The following is a 13873-nucleotide window of genomic DNA, read 5'->3' as shown; positions in this document are numbered from 1 at the left end:
TAAACGGTCGGTCGTACCTTGGACTAGCAAGTACTGGGGCAGAAGCTAAGATCAATTTCAAATTTTTAAATGCCTCTGCACAGTCTGATGACCACTTAAATTTGACGGCCTTCCGCAACAAGTCTGTGAGAGGAGTGGCAACACTGAAAAAGTTCTGACAAAAGCGTCGATAGTACGCACACATACTGATAAATCTTTGAACGTCGTCCTTTTTAGACTTTAGCACCGGATACTCCAGAATGGCACTGATTTTATCTTGCCAAGGTAACACTTTTCCTTGGCCCACTTCATAACCGAGGTATGTCACTGTCCCTGGGCCAAAATGACACTTTTTTGCATTTAAAGTAAGATTTGCCTTTTTCAAGATTGCAAACAACTGGCGTAACGTAGCTATGTGGTCAGCCCAATTACTGTCAAAGAGCACGATATCATCTAAATATGCCCGACAATTTGGCACATTAGCGAGCAAAGAGTTCATGAGTCTCTGGAATGTGGCAGGGGCATTACGCAAGCTGAACGTTAACACTTGATACTCAAAAACCCCCTCGGGTGTCATGAACGCATTTAGTTGTTTAACATGTTCAGTGAGTGGGATTTGATAATACCCCCTCGAGAGGTCGAATTTCGAGACGTACTTGGCGTTTCCCAGCTCGTCGATGCAGTCCTCGAGGAGGGGCAGCGGATAGGCATCCACAATGGTCACCTTGTTGAGCTGCCGATAGTCGGTGCATAATCGCCAGGAGCTGTCTGGTTTGGGGACCAAAAGGCAGGGCGAGCACCAAGAGCCCTGGCTCGGCCAGATGAGGCCGTGCTGGAGCAAGAAGTCGACCTCCTTCCGTACGATGGCCTTCTTTTCTGGACTCATCCGATAGGGTTGAAGCCGAATGGGGGTGTAGTCCGTCAATTTGACATCATGGCAAATGGCATCAGTCTAGGTCGGGACCTCCCCGAACAGACTGGAGAATTCATCGACCAACGACTGCACCTCTTCACGTTGGGCCATCTGCAAATGGGACAGTCCCTCCTCCACAGCATTCACAGAACTAGAATTATTGAGAATGAGATTAGTTGGGTCACCAGAACAATCATCCCCTCCCTCACTGGAAATGGAAACATTGGTTAGTGCAATGGGCCTGGGGCCCTGGAACTTCTTCAGCCGATTTACATGTACGAGCATTACCTGGTTACGCTTGTCAGAGTGCCTCACTTTGTACGTGAGGTCCCCAGTTTTTTCTGTCACAATGTAGGGGCCTTCGTACTTGTGGGACATAGTGTTCCCTAGTCGAGGCTTTAATACCAGGACAGGGTCGCCAGGCTGAAATACCCGCAACTTAGATTTAGCATCATTACGTTCTTTCATCTTTTCTTGGGCCTTCCCAAGATACTTTAGTGCCGCCGCCTTGAGTCCTTGAGTCTCTGGTGGTGTTGCGCAAAGAAAGCCGAACCATCGGTTAACGTTACGTTCCCTAACAGATTCTCCTGTAACATTTGCAAGGGTCCACGAACTTTATGGCCAAAGACTAGCTCAAAAGGAGAACAACCCAGTGGACTTTGTAATCCCTCTCTAGCCGCAAACAAAACATACGGTAAATTCTCATCCCAGAAGGTGAGGGAACTCTCGCACGATGTCTTCAACATCTGCTTCAGAGTTAGATGTATTATAGACTGTGGGTTGGTTGTGTTGTCGTCGTTGATCCTTCTCTACGGACAACCCAACCCACAACTCGGTAGAGTGCTTACACTTCACTAGGAGATCACACTAGGCGCTTCTGGCTCTTGGAGAGGGGCTCCACGTCACATGTTTAGGGGATGCGGCTCCGACACTCAGCCTCGTTGTTACGTGCACACACCCACTCGAGCCGCTGTGACTCCCCACTCTCTCCTTATGAGATATGATCTCCTCAGTCCCCTTTTGACTTATTAGTATTACCTTTTACCCTGTCCACAGCAGTGGTTCTTGGTTCTTTCTCTCTCTCTCTCCTTCTTTACTACCTCCTGGGAAGCCTCACTAGGACAAGGGCAAACACCAGCAAATTGGAATACATTTACTGGACAAAGCACATACACGATACATACACACATATAATAATAATGAATCCTATACTCTATACTATTACAATCAGGTTGCTCTCCAACACAACCAGAACTCTACCATCAGCTTATCAAGTGGTATCCTATCTCCTGGTTCACCACCTGATACTATCAACCTCCTCAAGTTGATCAAGTCTACATACACTGTTGCACCATCAGCAAGATAATATATATATAGAAAATCAGCATTTGAATGCAATAACATATATCAGTATAAATGTTCATTGATACACAACAATGATCAATCGATCACTGTCAGTCCTAGAACGCATACATCTGTAGGTAATCCAGCCTACGACTGTAACTCTAAACTTCAGTACAAAACACTCCTTGACATAAGAATGCAAACAGTCACTCACCTCTCACTGCGTCTTGCACGCTAATGACAACCAAACACTATCAACTCCCTATAAGTAATCCACCAGAACTTCCCTTCCACTTCTGGAAGTTCGCTACCCTGATATCTTCAGGTTCTTCCGGGCTTCACTACCGGGATCCTCTGCAGCTCCTCCAAGCTGCTACCATGAAGTTTCCTTGAGCAACTACGGTGCTTTACCCTTCTGCTAGGTTCCTCCACAGCTCTCTTGGCTGCTACACCACCTCTACAGAAGCACGTGACACTCCTCTTCACTGCTTCTCCTCACAGCTCGAGGTCCTCTGCTTCACTACCTTGGAGTCTCATCAATTACCTCATCTAGGCTGGCTTCGAAGTTCTCAGCAACTTCTCCCCCAAAGACAAACCTGCAACCCATCGACACTCCAATAAAATGTTTCCCCTTTAACACATAAACAAAAATAATCACACAATATGTTTGTCTCCAACCTCTATCTGTCCTCTACATACAGTGAGAGTGGACTCCCCCGTTTTGGGCGGGTCCATACTCCACCTCGCCTGGCGGCGGTCCTCACTCGCTGGGAGGGTCTTCCTCCGTCAGGAGCCGGGCTCCCTCAGTCGTCTGTCAGAGCTCAGAGAGGACGGACGTCGCTCCGTGTTCCTCCCTCTTCACTCTCTTATTTCAGGCTTTCTGCCTTATTAACACATGTCTAACTTATAAATAAACATTGCTACTGTCGCTGGGCACACGACCAACTACAAGCAATCACTATGAACTGGCGTATATCGTGCTTACCACAGATTAACTGGTCGAGGGCACTTCTCCCTCTGACGGCGTCTGGTCACGGCGCTTCCACGGCCCACAATAATGCCTCTGGGCGATTTAATAAACACTTCTCATCGCCCACGACTTGAGACCACACGTCCCCAGCTCGATTCCACAGCTGGTACGTCTGCACACTTCTCTTCTCTTCGAGATATATCACTAGGGGTTCCCTTCTGGCGGGAGCTCAACGGAGCGCAGCTTTCCCCTGCGATGTCTGGCACTCAAGTGAGGTCAAAGCCCCTCCAGAAGCGAGCCTCACGCCTCCAGCAAAATGTCCACATCTCCTAGCCAGTCATCTATATGTTTCCTTCTTCACTGCCCATAATCTTAAATTGTTATACATATCCAACCAGCCATTTTACATATGGGTTATCACCTCAATATTTGCTAGACCTTCTAATCAGGTCAGGCTTGATGAATAACTCTCAAGGAGGGAGACTCGTTTCTCCTGCAGGCTGAGATCATAACAGATGGAAACGTTCAATTACCCCCTGACTCTGTGGATGGTATGGGCTCGAAACCTTATGAGTTATTCCATGGTCCTTACAAAATTGCTCAAAATATCAAACTTAAAGTTAGTACCATTGTCAGTTTGCATGACCCGAGGCAGTCCAAAAGTGGAAAAAAATTGCAACATACGAGCAACAACAGTTTTTGCTCGGATGTTCCTTACAGCAAAAGCCTCTGGGTAACAAGTAGTGATACACATCATCGTGATTAGGTAAATATTACCAGACTTAGTTCTAGGTAATGGTCCAACACAGTCCATTACCACATGAGAAAATGGTTGCTTTGGCACGACAATAGGCCTTAGAGGAGCTTTAGGTGGAGTCTGGTTTGGTTTCCCAACCAGTTGACAAACAATACACGCATTACAAAATTTTGCCACATCGCTTTTCAGCTTGGGCCAGAAAAAATACTTTAAAATTTTGTGATACGTAATATTAATACCTTGATGTCCCCCCATAGGATCATCATGAGCAGCTGCCAAAATTCTTTCTCTATAGCAGGTCGGCAACATAACCTGGTGGACTACCTCCCACTCATTTGACAAGGGAGCACTCTGTGGTCTCCATTTTCTCATCAAAATCTGATCATTGTAGTAGTACCCAGTTGCTGCGTCTACAATTTCCTCCATAGAGACGGCTGTCTCATGACAATCTGCAAGAGTGGGGTCAGCTTTCTGTAACTCACTCAAGGAGGCATCTAGGCCTTGGTCAGATGCCATTGGCCGAGGCTCAACAGTGTTCTCCTCCACCTCCCCACTACTCTCGGTAGATGGCGGTGGCAGGCTCTCCACAATATGTCCTCGGCCACGTCATCGAGTCGGGCCATGAATGTGTCCGCGAGGTCCACGTGGTTTTCACCACTCGGAAAGTTCCTCGTGTCCTCGGGATTTACCACCTTGGCAAGCGCAGGGCTGCCCTTACATTTAAGTCCCATAGACCTGGTCACTGCACACTTAGGGTACACAACATTATCCTCTGCGGCGGGTGGATCCAGGCAAACCTTAGGGGTAGGCAACATAATAGGCAGTCTGGAGTCCCCTACCTTATCCCCTGCTAAATCATTACCAACTATTACATCAACATTAGGGAAAGGTAGGTATGAAGTGACTCCAACTGTACAAACACCCTTGTGGAAATCAGATTCCAGGGTAACCTTATGGAGGGGTACTGTTCGAGTATCACTAGTGACTCCCTCGACCAGTACCACCTCTCCAGTGTCGAGAGTGTTGGCACCTTGCAACGCACTCTCTAAAATTAAAGTCTGGATGGCACCGGTGTCTCGGAAGATCACTACGTCCTTCCAGGAAGAACCCTCAGACAAAAGTAGTCTCCCTTTCGATAAGAATGGGGTAAGCAAGTCCAACCACTGTGGGTTGGAGGTCTTACTCCCTAACCCTTCCGAAGGCCTCAAGCCCTGTGTCACAACTAGAGCATTGGGTCTTTTTTCCGGGTACAGTTGCCGACAACGGCTAATAGTGTGGTTTGGACGTTTACAGTGACCACAGAAACGTCGGGGAGAAGAGACATTACTAACAGAATTACCCTTCGGTTCACCCTTAGGTGCCATGGGGCTAGACACTTTAACAGGGTTAGTTATGTCTGAAACAGAAGGTGCAGTATAAGGTAAAGGGTTAGAATGAGCTGGTCTGGACTGGCTGTGGGTATAAGTTTTGCTACTCTGTGGGGTATAATTATTTTTATTGGGCCTTTTGCCAGCCAATTGGTAGTTTTCTGCCATCTTGGCCAAATCCCCTATCTTAGAATTTACCTTTATCCTATTTCTAATGTAATGTGAAACATTCTCTGGCATAATATCTATAAAATGCTCCATTAAAACTAAGTTCCTGAGAGCCTCGTATGTTTCGGCTTTCGCCGAGCGAATCCATTTATCAAACAATCTAATTTGATCTTTAACAAATTCAGTGAGCGGTTGGTTGTGAGTAGGCCTAAGGTTGCGATAAGCTTGGCGGTGAGTTTCAGGCGTAATTTCATATGCCCGCAAAATACGTTCCCTGACTTTATCATATTCAAAACACTCGTCGTCAGGCATGTTTATAAAAATATCTTGTGCTTTACCCCTAAGTCTTCCCTGTAGGATTTTTACCCACTCTTCCTTTGGCCAGTTCATGAACATGGCCAATCTCTGAAAATGGTTGAAAAACCTTTCAGGGTCCGACTCTGAGAATTCAGGCAAATTATGCTTTTTCTCATAATGCCTGGGGTTTGAATCCCCGGCAGGTGGAGGTCCAGTGGCATTCGCTCTAATTCTAGCCTCCTCGGTTTTGAGTCTTTGCTCCTCTAATTTTATTCTTGCTAACTCTAGAGCTAACTCTCTGTCCCTATGAGCTGCACTTTCCGCTTGGCTAGGCTGGCATAACGATGTATCACTTTCCAATAGTTCTTGATCAATACAATGCTGTAATATTTCATTCACCAAAGTCCACTTTTTATCCGCGTCATTTAATTCTACGCCAAATTCCTTGCCTAACAATACTAAATTAGACTTAGTAAGTTTCTTTATCTCTACCACTGAAGGATTCTTTGCCAGTTCCTGCATTTCAGATGCCATCACTAATTAATTTAGCTCCTAGCCAAAGAAAAAAATTAAAAAATAAAAATTGGAAAAAACTAAAATTTGCACGGTCCCTAACACAAGGCCACACTAACCTTAATCGTGAAGAGATCCAGCTAGGTGTCCAGTCAGTAAAAATAAATCCTTTGCTAGATGAGCTGGACCCTAGGCTAACACACAACCGTTCTGCGGAAAACAAGAATTTTTAGTTTTGGCACTCAAAAATTAAATTTTTTCAATTTACTGTTCCTCCCGGTCAGGCCAACCACTTGTTATAAAAAATGGTGGGCTTGCTATGGGGGAACTGGTACTATTAAGGGGTAAGGGTAGTTAGAAAACAGAGTTATCAAATATGGGAGAGCTAAAAGGCCCGGCCCCCAAAATAAACTGTCCACAGTAATAATAACTTGCTACTAGACTAAGTCAGTCTAAGGGTTGATCAATGCACTCCCACACAGGAAGAAGGGATACTCTGTTCTAATTTACTTATTTATTAACCCCTTAACAACCCCCCATATACACTCACACCAATAACAATAATAATAATTACTTTACCACACTATCTTATGTTAAAAGCCTTGGTCCACATAAGTAGGATACAAGGTTTACACTAAGAACAAGCTAGGGTAAAGTATTACTGGATAAGCACTGAAGCTGGATGCAGCTTAGGGTAGTGAGACCACGTGGTACCCTAATACAAAACACAACACTTAGGGTACCCAAAACACTGGCAAATACTACCCCCAGGTCTCACCAATCGTTACTACCAGAGTAGGCACACTTAAAACACCGTACTTAACTTAATGGTACAGGAACTTAAGGTAAGGGAAATAAGTAAGAGGAGAAGGGAAGGAGAGTAGGGGTGCAGCCACAGAGTAGGTCTCGTCCCCACGAACGCCAGCCAGAAGAAGATCGAGTCTCAGTCTCCTTCCCGCCCAGCTGGCTCGCTGCCGGCAGACTGCTCAGCTAATCGTACCGCGGCCCTATACCAAGTTTACTCAGGTTTACTTTACAAGTGATTAGAAAGTTTTAGTAAACATAGTTGGTGCCTATGTTATTATTTAATAATCAACCCCCAGCTCAGTTTTTAAATGCTCTTTGAGAAACAAGAATAGTCTTACGTCTGGCAGGGAAGATACAAACAATTTCAGCTCGTGATGCATTCAACTATACTATAGGAAAGTTTAATAACTCAATTTTGACCTCTGGTTTCCACTGAAGAACCCAGGGTCATAACAATGTGGGATAAAAAAAAACACTTACATTAAAACTTAATAGTAAAATTCAAATTCAAATTCAAACGTTTATTCAGGTAAAGTACATACATACAAGGGGTGATACAAGTAAGTAAGTAATTATCAAAAGAAGGCACCAAACCGGGAAGGCTATGTAGCACCATCAAATGCGCAAAATAATCAGAGGGCGCTAAATATCACCAAGGATGCCAATATGAGAACAAAAACGCATAAGGCGAACGATATCAAAAGTATCCGAGTCACCAAGAATTCTATTGAGGGACAGGTGACCGCGAGGGGCGGTCTGAAAGCAAGACACACGCTCGTCCTGGAAGTCAGGACATTCAAGAAGGACATGCACGACCGTAAGAGGGACAATGCAACTAGGACAATAAGGAGCAGGGCGGCGCTTCATCAAGTGACCATGGGTTAAGCGAGTATGGCCAATACGCAATCTCGCCAGAGCTGTTTCCCACTGCCGGTTACGGTGGAAGGAGGACGGCCACGAGGAAATACAACATTTAAGAGTACGTAGCTTGTTACCAGTAAGAGACAACCAAGAAGCCTGCCAACGGGTAAGGACTGAGGAATGGATAACCGGGTAAAAGTCGGAATATGGAATGCCTTTACGAGAGATGGGACAAGAGCGGACAGCTTCCTTGGCGGCAGCATCCGCATGCTCATTTAAAGACACACCAATATGGCTAGGAACCCAACAAAACTCAACCGACTTAAATTTACTGTGAACAAGAAACAGCCAATGCTGGATCTCGACAACTACTGGATGAACCGGATTAAAGGACCCGAGAGCCATGAGGGCACTACGAGAGTTAACAACAACTACAAAGGAGGACTGACGACGAGAAAGCAGGAGACGGAGAGCATAGAGAATAGCATAAAGTTCCGCTGTAAAGATGCTAGTCTCCGAATGTAAGCGACACATATAAGTGCGATCAGGAAAAACAACAGAGTAGCCAACACCGTCCGCCGACTTAGACCCATCGGTGAAGACAAAAGCGGAGCGGGAGTGAGAAGAAAAAGGAAAAGGCGTTTTAGAACCGTAGGAGGGGTAAAAGCTTTAGTGATATGGGTCAAGGAAGTACAAAACCGCGGAAGAGGGACTCTCCACGGGGGCAAAGAAGGAACAACACGAGGAGAAACATTAGAAATACGAACAGAAAGAGAATCCTGGAGGCGAGATAAACGGACAGAAAGAGGGAGGTGGTGAAGAGGAACAGGAACCGCAGGAGGGGTAAAAGTTAAAGCACGCAGAGGCGAGAGGAAGGATGTTGTAAGGACCACGCAAGATAGCGAAGACAGTAGCGATCACGGCGGTCCTGGAGGGACAGGAAGCCAGTGTCAACATACAAGCTAAGGACGGGAGTCGAACGAAAGGCACCAGAACTGAGGCGCAACCCAGTATGGTGCAAAGCATCAAGACGGCGAAGAGTAGAAGGAGAAGCAGACGAGTAAGCAGAGCAACCATAATCGAGTTTAGACAGGACAAGAGAGGAATGTAAAGCAAGGAGAGTGCGCCTATCTGCTCCCCAAGAAGTATGGGACAAGACCCAAAGGAGGGTAAGGGCCTTAGAGCACTCAACACGGAGGTAAGAGATATGGGGAGACCAAGACAAACGAGTGTTAAGGAATAACCCCAAAAGCTTTGCGGAATCTTTGTATTCAAGGGGATGACCATAAAGTGACAAAGAGGGACGAAGAACAACCCGTTTCCGCGTAAAAGTCATGGCACAAGTCTTAGAAGTAGAGAACTTGAAGCCATGATCGGTGGCCCAAGACGACACGGCATCAATTGCAAGTTGAAGCCGGCGCTGAAGGAGAGGCGAATCATCACCCTGACAGCAAAGGGTAAGATCATCGACATAGAGAGCGGAGAAGACACCAGAAGGAAGAGAAGAAAGAAGACCATTGAGGGCAACCAGAAAAAGAGTAGTGCTCAGAACAGTACCCTGGGGCACACCTTCGTATTGCTGAAAAGAGGCAGAGAGCGCGGTACCAAGGCGCACCCGAAAGGAATGACGGGAGAGGAAGCTGCGGAGAAAGAGAGGGAGATGACCACGAAGGCCAAAAGAATGAAGTTGAGGTAGAATATGATATCTCCAAGTGGTGTCGTAAGCCTTTTCCAGGTCAAAAAGGACGGCAACAACGGAGGTCTTCGCAGCAAAAGCAGTACGAATATAGACCTCCAAGTTCACCAGGACATCTGTCGTGCTGCGGCACTTGCGGAAACCAAACTGAGAAGGGGGAGAGGAGGTGATGGTGTTCCAGGAACCACATCAGACGAACGTTAACCATACGTTCAAAGAATTTGCAGACACAACTTGTGAGAGCAATAGGGCGAAAGTCCTTAGGGGAAGTACCCAGAGACCCCGGTTTGCGAACAGGGAGGACAACGGCATCGAGCCAGTCCTCAGGGACTGACGACGACTCCCAGATCCGATTATACAGACTCAGTAAATACTGAGACGTGCACGGAGGGAGATGGCGAAGCATCTCATAATGAATACCATCGGAGCCCGCCCCCGTAGAACCGCAGAGGGCCAGGGCAGAACGAAGTTCAGAGAGAGAGACAGGATCATTATAGGGAAGTTGAAGACGAGTGCAGAAATCTAAAGGACGAGACTCAAGGACAGGTTTACGAAGAAGAAAAGATTGGGGAAGATGAAGACCAGAGCTAACAGAAGAAAAGTGGGAACCCAGTACGGAAGCGACCTGCAACGGGTCCGCCACAAGAGTATTATGGAGGTGAAGGACCGGTGAAACATCGGGAACGAATTTACCAGCTATCTTGCGGATACGCTTCCAGATCTGGGCCAGAGGAGTTTCGGACGTAATTGTCGAGACATAAGATGCCCAACATTCACGTTTAGCCGTACGGATGGCCCTACGGGCCACCGCACTCGCTTTCCGAAAGAAAAGAAAAGAATCGGTCCTCTGCCTACGGCGGTGCCTCTTCCAGGCTGCACGCTTACAGCGGACAGCCCGAGCACAGTCCGCATTCCACCAGGAAACGCACTTCCGTGGACCCCGAGAGGAAGAGCGAGGGATAGAGCGGAGGGCAGCGTTGAAGACAGTGTCATGAAAAAGGAGGAGAGCGCGAGAGAGAGGCAGAAGGGAGAGGTCAGAGAGGGAAAATAGGGTCCAGTCCGCCTTAGCAAACTGCCACCTAGGGAAAGAGAGGGAAGGGCGAAAAGAGAAAAAGGAAACAAGGTTGGGGAAATGATCACTTCCATGGAGGTCATCAAGAACCTGCCACGTGAAATCTAAGTAAAGAGAAGAAGAGCAGAGAGAAAGATCAAGACAAGAAAGGGTGCGAGTCCGAGAGTCCAAATGAGTGGGCTCACCAGAATTCAGATGAGACAGGGAAGAAGAGAGGAGAAACGGCTCAAGAAGGCGACCCCGGGTATTCGTCAGAACGTCACCCCAAAGAGAATGACGACAATTGAAGTCACCCAGCAGGAGCACAGGCTCCGGCAAGGAGTCTAGGAGGTGTTTCAAATCAGGAAGAGAAAGCAGGACACTCGGGGGGAGATAAATGGAACAAACAGTGTACCATTTCCCCACAAAGATACGAGCAGCAGAACAATGGAGAGGCGAAGGAAAAAGTAAAGGCACAAAGGGAACATCAGCCCGAATCAAAACAGCAGAAGAATTAGAAGCCCCAGCAACAGCTGGGGAGGGGGGGGGGAGAGAAAGGAATAGCCACGAAAACGACCAGGACGAGCACCAAGCATCGGCTCCTGGAGACAGACACAAAGGGGCGAAAACCGCGAAATCAGAAGTTGGAGTTCGAGGAAATTGGCGTAATAACCTCGAACGTTCCATTGAAGAATGGACAGCGACGAGAAGAGAAAGGACAAAAACAGAGAACAAGGAAGAAACAAAGGCGAAAGAGCAACAAAGCACGTTAAAGAATATCAGGGTCGGGATCAGGGTCAGCAAAGTCAGGGTTAGGGGGCATGGGTAAACTGAGCAAAGACGGAGGGAAGGAAACGGGAGAACAGATCAGAGGTGGGTGGGCGGGGTCCGGAGGAGGAGGAGGAGGAGGAGGAAGAGGAGGAGACAACGGAGAGGAACAGGCAAGGACAGCAGCAGGAAGAGGGGGGGGTAGAAAGAGGGGAGCGTACCTCAGCAAGGGCAGCAACTGAGAGGGAAGCGGGGGCTAAAGAAACCTCCATAGCAGGAACAGGGGACGCAACCACCGAAATGGGAGGGGAAGGAGCGAGAGAGGCAGAAGTAGGGGCCGAGGAAGAAAGCGAAACTTTCTTACCCGCCGGGGAGGAGGAAGGAGAGGAGCCAGGTTTACGCTTCTGATGTAAAGAGACAGGTGTCACAGCAACCACGTACTGGGCAACGGATTCAAGCGTCTCAACAGGAGAAGCTGAACGAGAGCACACATGACGGCCGTTTGGAGTGCGATGGACATCAGCCCGCACCGAAAGCGGCGGGGAGAGTTAAGAGACGGAGGGGACGGATGGGAAGGAGGAACGGAGGGAGACGAGGAAGAAGACACAGGAGACACGACAGACTGGGTAGAAGGAAGGGGAACCCCAGACAGAGGACCAGGAGGAGGATCCTTCGGGAGAGAACCCAAAGGAACAGAGGAGGGGGCAGTGGGCGCATCAGGGTCCAAGGCCCGGAAACGGTTGTGAGTCTGAGGAAGGCGGGAAGGACGAGGAGAGGAAGAGCGCAACACGCAAGCATAAGAGACATTAGCATAAGGCGGGAGCCGGCGAATCTGGCGTCTCGCCTCAGGAAAAGATAAACGCTCCCGGTGCTTCAAGTTGAGGACGGCTGCCTCAAGCTTGTAATGGACACACGCACGGGAGAAGGTAGGATGGGCCTCACCGCAGTTGAGGCAACGAGCCTGGGGAGAAGCGCACTCCGACTTAGAGTGACCTTCGCCACCACACAAAGGACAGAGAGAGACAGTCCCAGAGCAGCGGAGGGCACCATGCCCAAACCTCCAGCACTTGTTGCAGAGCCGAGGAGAAGGAATGTACTCCTGGACAGAGCACCTGGCACCAGCAAGAATGACAGAGGGTGGAAGGGTCCTACCATCAAAGGTAATCTTCACAACCCGGAGGGGTTGACGACGACTACCACGAGGGGGACGAGTAAACGTGTCCACCTGGAGAATAGAATGGCCCTGGGCAGCGAGGATATGTCGAATATCGTCGTGGCAGTCGCGCAGGTCCCGAACGCCGGTCGCAACATGGGGCGGGAGCAAAATAGTGCCAACACTGGCATTCAACTGAGCGTTCTTCGAGACCCGAACAGGGGTCTCGCCAAGGCAGGATAAGGCAGCCAAGCGGGAAGCAGCATCCTGAGAAGGATCAGCAACGACACGTGTACCAAGACGAGTGGGGTTGAAAGTAATGGAGGCATCCACGGAATCAATGTCGATGGAGGGAGAAATCGTCAGGAGGCGCAGAATCAAGAGGGAGGAGATCAAAATATTTGGCCCACGAAGCGGGACCAAACAAGGCTTGATAGGTAGCAGAACTGGAAGGAATCGAGCGAGGGCGGCCGTGACGAGGACGGCGGTGAGAACCCCCAGAGAGAGAGAGGGGTTAAAAGGCGCAGTAGTTACAACTAGAGAAGGAGCCGCGCCAGGGGACGAGGTAGTCACCACTGGGGGCTTGGGGCTCGACCCAACCACAGAGGAGGGAGGGGAGCCAGGGGAAGGAGTCAGAGAGGCCAAAGGAGGAGCAAGGTCGGGGCCCAGTGCAGCGGAGGCTACAGAGCCCGGTCTTCCAACACGGACTGACTCGGGGGCTTGGTTGCCCACCCCACGAGCCTGAGAAGGTAAACCAGAAACAGCCGAAACAGGGGTCATCATCATTACGAAAAGAAGAATTCATTCACGAATGTGCCCCCACATCCACCATGGAGCCACAATTAGAGGCAGGACACCCAACAAGAAGCTATCGCCGATTTTGCCGGGGCCTCCTAGGGGTGCGTCGTGAGTATGCGCCCCACAAACGCCACCTTAAGAAACCGACAGTCCGTCGAGATCGGGTTCAGTGACGAAAGGGGGATTGACAATAAACGGTTTCCCTCGCTCTCGACGTCGGGTACTACAGTTCTACGGGTGCAAGAGTATGCCTCCTCAAGCACCCGGGTGACAAAATAGAAGAAGTCCAAGGGAAGAACCAGAACAAGCAAAAGGTCGGCAGGAAACGGCAAGCAGATAGGAGAAGAGGGGGGAGAAAAACAAAACAGAAGGAAAAGGAAAAGGTGCCCAGCAGAATTGGAGAGGACGGCAGCAGGAGCACAAGGCTAGAG

Source organism: Procambarus clarkii, chromosome 22, assembly GCF_040958095.1.
Source record: "Procambarus clarkii isolate CNS0578487 chromosome 22, FALCON_Pclarkii_2.0, whole genome shotgun sequence".
Classification (NCBI taxonomy): domain Eukaryota; kingdom Metazoa; phylum Arthropoda; class Malacostraca; order Decapoda; family Cambaridae; genus Procambarus; species Procambarus clarkii.
Note: the sequence above shows the minus strand (reverse complement) of the source record.